The sequence below is a fragment of the Mytilus galloprovincialis genome, chromosome 5 (assembly GCF_965363235.1).
Source record: "Mytilus galloprovincialis chromosome 5, xbMytGall1.hap1.1, whole genome shotgun sequence".
NCBI lineage: Eukaryota > Metazoa > Mollusca > Bivalvia > Mytilida > Mytilidae > Mytilus > Mytilus galloprovincialis.
The window spans coordinates 94652368-94664618 of NC_134842.1; the positions used below are offsets into that span (position 1 = coordinate 94652368).

Below are 12251 nucleotides of genomic sequence, written 5' to 3' on the forward strand. Positions count from 1 at the left end.
CTCTTACAGTATTAAAATTAGAACGGATGTGGTATAATTGCCAATGAAAAAAAAATCCATTAGAGAATAAATAACATCAACTATAGGTCACCTTCAACAATGAACAGTCCATTATGCCCAGTAAGCTTTAAAATTTTCATGAACGGCAAATGTAAAATAATTCAAACTAGAAAACTCATAATCTTGATTTATGAACTAAACAATAAACCATGATACACAATAACAAACTTCAACCACTGAATTACAGGCTCCTACAGAAAAGTAGCTCTCCAACCCTGCCCTAACCTGGGTACATTATAACAATCTTCAACCACTGAATTACAGGCTCCTACAGAAAAGTATTTGTTGCAGCTCTCCAACCCTGCCCTAACCTGGGACAGCTATGTCACAGCACAACATTAAAATCAGTTGAAAAGACACTGAACAATTACTTAGTTTTGTTTACTACTAAGAAGTGTAATGCCATTGAACAGTGGTCTGGAGGGGGTATACAGATTAAGGGGTTAAAGTACCTTTATAGAAAGATGGACATAAATTTTTTTTGAAAAAATGAGTAAAATAGTCCAAAAAAATATATAACCATAAAGAATCATTAGAATTGGGGTGTTTAAATATGAAGAATAGGGAAAATGAACAACAACCAAAAAGAATAGGGAAAATGAACAACAACCAAAAAGAATAGAATAAAAGGACCTAACAAATTAAAGTAAACGAAGAGCACCATCTAGACCTCCATATGTAAGTATACTAGATCTAAGTAAAATGTTAGAAACCATAAGCATTGCTTTGTCACCAGAAGCTGGAACCTATAGTCATTTATTAATCCGAGATTGATGTTTTCAAAGTCAAACTTACCCAAAAAAGGTATGTACTTCAACTTTAGATGAAAAAATAAAACATCTGTAGGGGCCACTTCAAACAAATAATTTATAAAGAAAAACAAGAATGAATGCCTGTCTGGAAATAAATAGGTATCAAGATTAAATTTGTGTTAGCCAGACGCGCGTTTCGTCATCAGTAGACTCATCGGTGCCGCTCGAATAAAAACATATGGCTTATCATTTCAAGCAATTGCTCTTTCTTACCAATGAACTATTTCCGTATACCAAAGTCTTCATCAGCGATGTTTGAATAAAAACTAGAGGCTCTAAAGAGCCTGTGTCGCTCACCTTGGTCTATATGTGAATATTAAACAATGGACACAGATGGATTCATGACAAAATTGTGTTTTGGTGATGGTGATGTGTTTGTAGATCTTACTTTACTAAACATTCTTGCTGCTTACAATTATCTCTATCTATAACAGTACTTTCTGTGGAAAATGTTATTGAAAATCTTCAAATTTTAAGAAAATTGTTAAAAATTGACTATGAAGGGCAATATAACTCCTTAGGGGGTAAATTGACTATTTTGGTCATACTGACTTATTTTTAGTTCTTACTTTGCTGTACATTATTGCTGTTTACAGTTTATCTCTATCTATAATAATATTCAAGATAATAACAAAAAAACAGCAAAACTTCCTCAAAATTACCAATTATGGGGCAGCAACCTAACAACCGATTATCCGATTCATCTGAAAATTCCAGGGCAGATAGATCGTGACCTGATCAACAATTTTACTTCCTGTCAGATTTGCTCTTAAATGCTTTGGTTTTTGAGTTATAAGCCAAAAACTGCATTTTACCCCTATGTTCTATTTTTAGCCATGGCGGCCATCTTGGTTGGTTGGCCGGGTCACCGGACACATTTTTTAAACTAGATACCCCAGTGATGATTATGGCCAAGTTTGGTTAAATTTGGCCCAGTAGTTTCAGAGGAGATGATTTTTCTAAAAGATTACTAAGATTTACGAAAAATGGTTAAAAATTGACTATAAAGGGCAATAACTCCTAAAGTGGTCAACTGACCATTTTGGTCATGTTGACTTATTTGTAGATCTTACTTTGCTGAACATTATGGCTGTTTACAGTTTATCTCTATCTATAATAATATTCAAGATAATAACCAAAAACAGCAAAATTTCCTTAAAATTACCATTTCAGGGGCAGCAACCCAACAACGAAATGTTCGATTCATCTGAAAATTTCAGGGCAGATAGATCTTGACCTGATCAACAATATTACCCCTGTCAGATTTGCTCTAAATGCTTTGGTTTTTGAGTTATAAGCCAAAAACTGCATTTTACCCCTATGTTCTATTTTTAGCCATTGCAGCCATCTTGGTTGGTTGGCCGGGTCACCGGACACATTTTTTAAACTAGAAACCCCAATGATGATTGTGGCCAAGTTTGGTTAAATTTGGCCCAGTAGTTTCAGAGGAGAAGATTTTTGTAAAAGTTAACGCAGGACGACGACGACGGACGACGACGACGGACGCCGGACGCCAAGTGATGAGAAAAGCTCACTTGGCCTTTCGGCCAGGTGAGCTAAAAAGTCAAAAGACCAAATTATTAATAGAACGAAGTTGGAGGCGTTAAGAACCCAAAATTCTGAAATGTTTTGGCAAATACAGCTTAGGTAATCTATTCCTTGGGTAGACTGAAAATCCTTAGTATTTCGAACAGTTCAATTACTTTAATGATATCCGCTTTCCATTATAAATCTGAAAATAAGCGTTTTATACTCATCTTTCTTTAGTTATTACATTACTTGGTGACATCAATCTAATATTTTATACATTTAATAAGTTTCGTCCGAAACACATTTGATCTCAAACATTTTTTTTTATAAAAGTTCAACGTTTAAATGATCTTACTCGGATTAAATACGTAGAATAAATATATTCTGAAAAGTCAAATTATCATGCAGCATTATTTTTTGTTAGATATATGCTTATTTTATATTTTAAAACTTTTAAACTAAAATTACATAGCTTTTCATTCTCCTTAAACTAATTTTGATTACTAGTAATATGTCAAAGTTTAAGTCATTAGGCCAAATAAAATAGTATGTGTGGCTACAGTTACATCCTAAAAAAAGTTAGGCTAGGTACATGTAGGTAGGGGTATTTTTATTTTATGTTTTTTATTTACATATAGTCTATGGGAGCAACATTATGACTTTACCATAAACTGGAATCCGCTTGTATTCGCTTCACTCAAAACAAAGTGTAGTAGTCAGCCGAGAACCAGCTTAACTTTACCAGTGCTTAATTAAAAATAACAAAAAATCTTTAGAGTAGGCGTTTATTTAAAAAAAAAAAAAAAAAAAGGAAGGGTATGTAGGGTAACTAGAATCACATTTTTTTTTTATTTGGCCTTACATGGTCCCCTTAACAATCCGAAACAATCACATATGAATTTGAACGGGAAAGGTTTTTTTCATTTAAATTTAACCAATATATTCTATTGATGTAACAAATTAACATGTGCATATTCGCGTAAAAAAGTTAAAGACCACTTTTCTTTTCAACAGTATACTATTTCGTATTTTTCAACTCTGAATGAAGTGTGACATTATATGATATACCTATCATTGTACAAATTGTACTCGAAAGTCTTTAAGATTGATATCTTATTGACTTATTTTTTTAGGACTGTGCATGTAGATTGAACTATTTAAGTAGAGACAAGATAATAAAGTATGTTGCGAGTTAATCATTCTGAACGAGAAAGAAAGTGTAAAATAGGACCTTATATAGCATATATAGGTGGTCTAATTTGCTGTTCGGTGTGAGCCTAGGCTCCGTGTTGAAGACCGTAACTTGACCTATAATGGTTTACTTTTATAAATTGTGACTTGGATGGAGAGTGGTCTCATTGGCACTCATACCACATCTCCCTATATCTTTAGTATTTTGAAGATGTGACTGATTTTCTTTGCATATATCTTTTAAAGGAGTACGAGATGCGTTATCAAAGTAAACAGTGTCAAATATTACTCAGTTCGAAGAAAAAAACACTAATCAATTCTCTTGAAAATTCGTATTTAAGATGGAATACGGTGGTTGTCATTCACTGGGAATTACTTAACAACGAGACTCTTCAGGGTAAGATAAAGATACTTAAAACACAAGAGTATTGAATCAAGTTACGTACGTATACAATTATAAAAATGTTTTTTTTTTCGCCCAAAATTCAATACCATAACTGATAGTGCTCTATTTTTCAATTGTATATACTGTATCCAGGTCCTAAGACCGCTACGCAAGCTAAGATTCATAAACATGCTTTCGTTAGTCGGTGATTCCTTTATTCAGTCGGTGATATCTTTTGTTAGTCCTTAATACTTGCTTTAGTCGCTTATACCTTGCGTTAGTCGCTTATACCTTTCGTTAGTCGCTGATGCCTTTCCTTATATATCAGTCGGTGATATCTTTTATAAATCGGTGATACTTCCTTCAGTCGGTAATTCATAGTCGTAAGTCAGTGATATATTAGTCTCTGATACATTCGATAAGTCGTTGTTGCCTCAAGGATACCCGTCGTACGTCGGTGATATTTTTCTTTACTCGACGATGTTTTTCATAAGTCGATGATACCTTTGGCCGTGGTTACCTTTTTTTAGTCAGTGATACCGATATCCGTTGTTTTCTTTCGTTATTTTGGGATACCCGTCGTAAAATGGGGACTATTTAGTCGGTGATATTTTTCGTTACTCGACGATGTATTAAATCTGTGATAACTTTAGCCGTGGTTACCGTTGGTTAGTCAGTGATACCTTAGTCCGTTGTTAACTTTTGTTAGTCTTGGATACCTTTCAATAGACGATGATACTTTTCGTCAGTTGGTGATACCTTTGTCCGTTTTGACCTTTCGTCAGTTGGTGATATCTTTGTCCGTTGTAACCTTTCGTCAGTTGGTGATATCTTTGTCCGTTGTAACCTTTCGTCAGTTGGTGATACATTTGCCTGTTGTAACCTTTCGTCATTTGGTGATACCTTTGTCCGGTGTAACATTTTGTCAGTTGGTGATACCTTTGTCCGTTGTTACCTTTTGTCAGTTGGTGATACCTTTGTCCGTTGTAACCTTTTGTCAGTTGGTGATACCTTTGTCCGTTGTAACCTTTCTTCAGTTGGTGATACCTTTCATCAGTCGATGATATGTTTCAATAGTTGATACTTTTCGTTAGTCGATTATACCTTCCGGTAGTCGGGGTTACCTTTCACAAGTCGGCAAAACCTTCCATTAACCGTTGGCTCATTTTTCGAGTCAGTGATGCCCTTCTGTAGTCGTTTTAATATTTCGTCAGTCGGTTATTCCTTTTGTTAGTCGGAGATACATTCTGTTAATCGGCGATACTCCTAGTTAGCCGGTGAATCTTTTCACTAATCAGGGATACATGTGGTAAGTCGGGGATTCCTTAGTCGGTTATTCATTTCATTATATTATATATATTTGTATATTTCGTTAGTCGGTGATAGCCTTGTCGGTTACTCCTTTTGTTAGTCGGAGATACATTGAATTTCTGTTAATCGGCGATACTCTTTGTAAGTCGGTGATGCTTTTCGTTAATCAGGGATTCCTGTCATTAGTCGGTGATTCCATGGTCGATTATTCATTTCGTTAGTTGGTGATACCCTAGTTATTCGTGAATACATTTTGTTACTTATGATTATTCTATGGTTTCATAACAGTCGAGACGCATTCTATCTTAGAGACAGAAATGGTATCTATAATACCTCTACAGTTATATCTATATTTCAACAAAATCTCACTAATTTGTTTTTATCAAACACTCTTCTTAACTTGTAATATCTCTTTTAAAAGTTTAGTTGTTTATATTAGATACCCCACCCTGTGGATAGGGTCTTAAAAATATTAATAATTCTTCGTATTGTACACAGCGTGACAATTTTAGAAATGTACTTTTAAACATTTTAGGATTTTAAAAATCGACCCAGTTGGGAAATTATAACAACACCGCGACATGTACCGTTTCTGTCCAATTTTACTGCACAAGAAACAAAGAACAACCGGAAATTTATGTCTCCCCTTATAAAAAGATACCGAACAACAAAATGTGTCACCGTACTGTTTGTATAAATAAAAAACAAAATTTAAATGGTAACTGAACAACTCATATGAAACATTTCCGTTTCCAAAAACAATTGAGTTTTTTTTATTTAATCATTTATCGTAAATATGAACTCGTTTTATATTTTCTAAGTTATTTTAATGAAATCCTACATGCAAAAACAAAATTAATCATTAACTTTTTAAAATAACGATTTGGGCTTCAAATACTAAGTTTTTGCAATAAATAATTAGTAAAAATTAAAATTAGAAATATCATATTTCAAATGCTTTCCGAAATTGTTTATTGATCGGTAAAATATCTTTGACAATCAACGATTTCTATGAATTTTTAAGTAAGTTCTATATGAAATATGTTTTTAGATTTTCAAAGTTTTGTTCTCTAGTGAATTGGCGTCTTTAAATATTTATAGAATCGGTGGATGTTTAAAGCACCCTGGGACACTTTTTACTCGTTTAAATTGAACTTTCCTGAATGCTGAAGCTCTTATATATAGATCTACATGTGTAAAAATTATATATATTTTATTCTAATTTATACTGAGGCCTCTCATAGGGATGTCCAAGTAATCATATTGTCTATTGTCTATACCTAATCACAATTGTATTGCCAACATAATCACATAATCATTAAATATTTGTTTGAACAAGTTAATTAAATAATCAAATACACTGTGCATGCTAAATTATCAAATAATCATGAAATATTTGGTCTGATAATTTACATAATCATTTTAAAAACGACCAAGTAATCACACAATCAAAAACTCCTTTGAGGAGGCTTTTTACTCTCCCATATGTCCCCCTTACATATAACTTTTTTGTATCATATACAAATTACAGTATGCCTATTGTAGGCTAAAATAATAAGGCCTAATTTACAAAGGACTTTGTTTATAGTAATATACAATATAATAATAGATCTTTATCTAAGGAAATTTTAATTCAGATGAATTGCCATTTAAATGTAAACTGTTTATTTAAAAGATAATTCTTAACCTCTTCTTCAATGGAATGGATGACCTGTTTCACGATAAAACAATGAACAGAACAATACCGAGATGTACAAAAGGTCGAATGTCAAAGCGTTCGTATAGCAACTGGCTTTTTGTTAACAAGAGTTCGATTTGATCAACTGGTTTAATTAGTTATTGGAAGCCGAAACGCAATGGGATGAATTAAAATTTATAAGAAGTTTATATTCATAATTCAGACATTTAATTCAAAATGGATTTTTTCAAAAGAAAAAAGTGGTTGCTACGGCAACGCAGACGGTCAAAAACTTAAAGTAAGTTAAACACAGTAAATATGGTTCAGTATAAATTTTTTATTGCCGCTTTGGAAGAGGTGACACAACTTTGAAAATAAACCTAAAGCATTTCAAATTCGATGGCTTTCGGTTACATCGGGCTTTTGTTTTACATGTAATCCTTTCAGACATGAATCGCTGGATTCAACAGTTTTATATGTTAGAAGTTTCAGTTTTATACTAGTACATACATCATTGTCATTTTGCTAAGTTTCTTGTTACCAATTCTAACAATGGACTCTGAATTCTTTTAAATTAAGTTGCATCGTGCGTATAGATGTGTGTTTGTTTATTCTACATTGGCTAGAGGTATAGGGGAAGTGTTGATATCTCCCAAAACACGTAACGTCGATTTACCCCGTTGCATTTTGCGCAAGGCACAAGTATGGAGTCCCTGGCATTCAGTCTTGTATTTTTCATTTTTATTTTAGATCATTTATATGTTTCGGAGTTTTGTGTGACGTCCATTTTCGCTGAACTAAGACCATTTTTGGAGGACATCTGAGGCCCGCCTTCATGTGCGTGATTTTCTCGCTGAAGCCCAATTGGTCGCATGGGATGTTTTTGCTCTTTCGTCTGGTTGTTGTCTCCTTGACACGTTCCCTGTTTCCATTCTCTTTTTATAATACAATAAAAAGACCTACTGTCCATCCTGAGCACTTTAGTTTTACAATGTGGAAACTTCCCGGCAGCTCCGATCCGCATATGTAGTAAAAGAAAATAGTTCCGGAACGGAAATAATCACTGTACCATGTGTACGGAGTTTGTACTATGTAGTCACAGTTTCATTATTTGATTTCTGTGTAGGATTGTGCTGATTCGTTTGTTGGTTTTTTTGGGGCCGTAGTTTTGTCTGTTTGTCGTCTGCTTGTCTTTGAGGACTAATGGGTTTTGTTTTCTTGTTTGTTTTTGACTATCGTAGTTGTCTTCTTGGTCGTCTTTGAAATGGTTTTTGTCTTCTGCATATGTTTTTTTGTGTTCTTGCTCGTCTTTGAAATGGTTTTTGCCCTTTGCCTATGTTTTTTTGTGTTCTTGGTTGTCTTTGAAATGGTTTTGGTCTTCTTGCATGTCTTTGCCATGGTTTTGTCTTCGGCTACTGGTTTTTGTTTTCTTGTCTGTCTTTGACTTATGGTTTTTGATTTGTTTTCTTGTCTGTTTTTGACTTATGGTTTTTGTTTTGTTTTCTTGTCTGTTTTTAACTTATGGTTTTTGTTTTGTTTTTTGTATGTTTTTGACTTATGGTGTTTGTTTTGTTTTCTTGTCTGTTTTTGACTTATGGTGTTTGTTTTGTTTTCTTGTCTGTTTTTGACTTATGGTTTTTGTTTTGTTTTCTTGTCTGTTTTTGACTTATGGTTTTTGTTTTGTTTTCTTGTTTGTCTTTGACTTATGGTTTTTGTTTTGTTTTCTTGTCTGTTTTTGACTTATGGTTTTTGTTTTGTTTTTTGTATGTTTTTGACTTATGGTTTTTGTTTTGTTTTCTTGTTTGTCTTTGACTTATGGTTTTTGTTTTGTTTTCTTGTCTGTTTTTGACATATGGTTTTTGTTTTGTTTTCTTGTCTGTTTTTGACTTATGGTTTTTGTTTTGTTTTCTTGTCTGTTTTTGACTCATGGTTTTTGTTTTGTTTTCTTGTTTGTCTTTGATTAATGGTTTTTGTTTTGTTTTCTTGTCTGTTTTTTTGTGTTCTTGCTCGTCTTTGACTTATGGTTTTTGTTTTGTTTTCTTGTCTGTTTTTGACTTATGGTTTTTGTTTTGTTTTTTGTATGTTTTTGACTTATGGTTTTTGTTTTGTTTTCTTGTTTGTCTTTGACTTATGGTTTTTGTTTTGTTTTCTTGTATGTCTTTGACTGATGGTATTTGTTTTGTTTTCTTGTCTGTTTTTGACTTATGGTTTTTGTTTTGTTTTCTTGTCTGTTTTTGACGTATGGTTTTTGTTTTGTTTTCTTGTTTGTTTTTGACTTATGGTTTTTGTTTTGTTTTTTGTATGTTTTTGACTTATGGTTTTTGTTTTGTTTTCTTGTATGTCTTTGACTTATGGTTTTTGTTTTTGACTTATGGTTTTTGTTTTGTTTTCTTGTCTGTCTTTGACTTATGGTTTTTGTTTTGTTTTCTTGTTTGTCTTTGACTTATGGTTTTTGTTTTGTTTTCTTGTCTGTTTTTGACTTATGGTTTTTGTTTTGTTTTCTTGTATGTCTTTGACTTATGGTTTTTGTTTTGTTTTCTTGTCTGTTTTTGACTTATGGTTTTTGTTTTGTTTTCTTGTTTGTCTTTGACTTATGGTTTTTGTTTTGTTTTCGTTTTGTTTTCTTGTTTGTCTTTGATTAATGGTTTTCGTTTTGTTTTCTTGTCTGTTTTTGACTTATGGTTTTTGTTTTGTTTTCTTGTATGTCTTTGACTTATGGTTTTTGTTTTGTTTTCTTGTTTGTTTTTGACTTATGGTTTTTGTTTTGTTTTCTTGTTTGTCTTTGACTTATGGTTTTTGTTTTGTTTTCTTGTCTGTTTTTGACTTATGGTTTTTGTTTGTTTTCTTGTCTGTTTTTGACTTATGGTTTTTGTTTTGTTTTCTTGTCTGTTTTTGACTTATGGTTTTTGTTTTGTTTTCTTGTCTGTTTTTGACTTATGGTTTTTGTTTTGTTTTCTTGTCTGTTTTTGACTTATGGTTTTTGTTTTGTTTTCTTGTCTGTTTTTGACTTATGGTTTTTGTTTTGTTTTCTTGTCTGTTTTTGACTTATGGTTTTTGTTTTGTTTTTTGTATGTTTTTGACTTATGGTTTTTGTTTTGTTTTCTTGTTTGTCTTTGACTTATGGTTTTTGTTTTGTTTTGTCTGTTTTTGACTTATGGTTTTTGTTTTGTTTTCTTGCTTGTCTTTGATTTATGGTTTTTGTTTTGTTTTCTTGTTTGTCTTTGACTTATGGTTTTTGTTTTGTTTTCTTGTCTGTTTTTGACTTATGGTTTTTGTTTTGTTTTCTTGTATGTCTTTGACTTATGGTTTTTGTTTTGTTTTCTTGTCTGTTTTTGACTTATGGTTTTTGTTTTGTTTTCTTGTTTGTCTTTGACTTATGGTTTTTGTTTTGTTTTCTTGTCTGTTTTTGACTTATGGTTTTTGTTTTGTTTTCTTGTCTGTTTTTGACTTATGGTTTTTGTTTGTTTTCTTGTCTGTTTTTGACTTATGGTTTTTGTTTTGTTTTCTTGTCTGTTTTTGACTTATGGTTTTTGTTTTGTTTTCTTGTCTGTTTTTGACTTATGGTTTTTGTTTGTTTTCTTGTCTGTTTTTGACTTATGGTTTTTGTTTTGTTTTCTTGTCTGTTTTTGACTTATGGTTTTTGTTTTGTTTTCTTGTCTGTTTTTGACTTATGGTTTTTGTTTTGTTTTCTTGTCTGTCTTTGACTTATGGTTTTTGTTTTGTTTTCTTGTCTGTTTTTAACTTATGGTTTTTGTTTTGTTTTTTGTATGTTTTTGACTTATGGTTTTTGTTTTGTTTTCTTGTTTGTCTTTGACTTATGGTATTTTGTTTTGTTTTCTTGTATGTCTTTGACTTATGGTTTTTGTTTTGTTTTCTTGTCTGTTTTTGACTTATGGTTTTTGTTTTGTTTTCTTGTTTGTCTTTGACTTATGGTTTTTGTTTTGTTTTGTCTGTTTTTGACTTATGGTTTTTGTTTTGTTTTCTTGCTTGTCTTTGATTTATGGTTTTTGTTTTGTTTTCTTGTTTGTCTTTGATTTATGGTTTTTGTTTTGTTTTCTTGTCTGTTTTTGACTTATGGTTTTTGTTTTGTTTTCTTGTATGTCTTTGACTTATGGTTTTTGTTTTGTTTTCTTGTCTGTTTTTGACTTATGGTTTTTGTTTTGTTTTCTTGTTTGTCTTTGAATTATGGTTTTTGTTTTGTTTTCTTGTCTGTTTTTGATTTATGGTTTTTGTTTTGTTTTCTTGTCTGTTTTTGACTTATGGTTTTTGTTTTGTTTTCTTGTCTGTATTTGACTTATGGTTTTTGTTTTGTTTTCTTGTCTGTTTTTGACTTATGGTTTTTGTTTTGTTTTCTTGTCTGTTTTTGACTTATGGTTTTTGTTTTGTTTTCTTGTATGTCTTTGACTTATGGTTTTTGTTTTGTTTTCTTGTTTGTCTTTGACTTATGGTTTTTGTTTTGTTTTGTCTGTTTTTGACTTATGGTTTTTGTTTTGTTTTCTTGCTTGTCTTTGATTTATGGTTTTTGTTTTGTTTTCTTGTTTGTCTTTGACTTATGGTTTTTGTTTTGTTTTCTTGTCTGTTTTTGACTTATGGTTTTTGTTTTGTTTTCTTGTATGTCTTTGACTTATGGTTTTTGTTTTGTTTTCTTGTCTGTTTTTGACTTATGGTTTTTGTTTTGTTTTCTTGTCTGTTTTTGACATATGGTTTTTGTTTTGTTTTCTTGTCTGTTTTTGACTCATGGTTTTTGTTTTGTTTTCTTGTTTGTCTTTGACTTATGGTTTTTGTTTTGTTTTCTTGTCTTTTTTTGACTTATGGTTTTTGTTTTGTTTTCTTGTCTGTTTTTGACTTATGGTTTTTGTTTTGTTTTCTTGTCTGTTTTTGACTTATGGTTTTTGTTTTGTTTTCTTGTTTGTCTTTGACTTATGGTTTTTGTTTTGTTTTCTTGTCTGTTTTTGACTTGATGTTTTTGTCTTCTGTTCGTCTTATGCTTGTCTTCAACTCATGAGTCTGGATGTCATTAACATTTGGTATATTAAAACCTTTTTACTTGAACTACTTGAATTCAACAATTTCCAATAAAACTTCAAGGAAACAGACGAAGTTACATGTATTATGACAAGCGCATTGTACTGATTTAAATACCTCACTTTAAAATAAATGCTAGGAAATTGATTAATTTGATGTATTGCATATTGGTTGCAGGAACTTTACTTTGCTACTTGATTGCGTTTGGAAATACTAAGTTGGGTCGTATCCAGAATGTTAAAAATTGATTTAAACAGGA

General features: G+C 31.7%; 1 protein-coding gene across 2 annotated transcripts in view; it reads left to right on the forward strand.

Moving 5' to 3' along the window:
* The first annotated feature begins 3628 nt into the window (after positions 1 to 3628).
* Positions 3629 to 12251, forward strand: part of LOC143076766 (uncharacterized) — a 36960-nt gene continuing 28337 nt past the window's right edge. The window contains exon 1 of one of the 2 annotated variants that reach the window (XM_076252637.1): positions 3629 to 3990. The gene's annotated coding sequence lies outside the window, so the exon portion shown is untranslated. Of the gene's footprint in view, positions 3991 to 7046; positions 7266 to 12251 lie in introns of those variants that run through there. The other variant, XM_076252635.1, reaches the window with a different exon arrangement.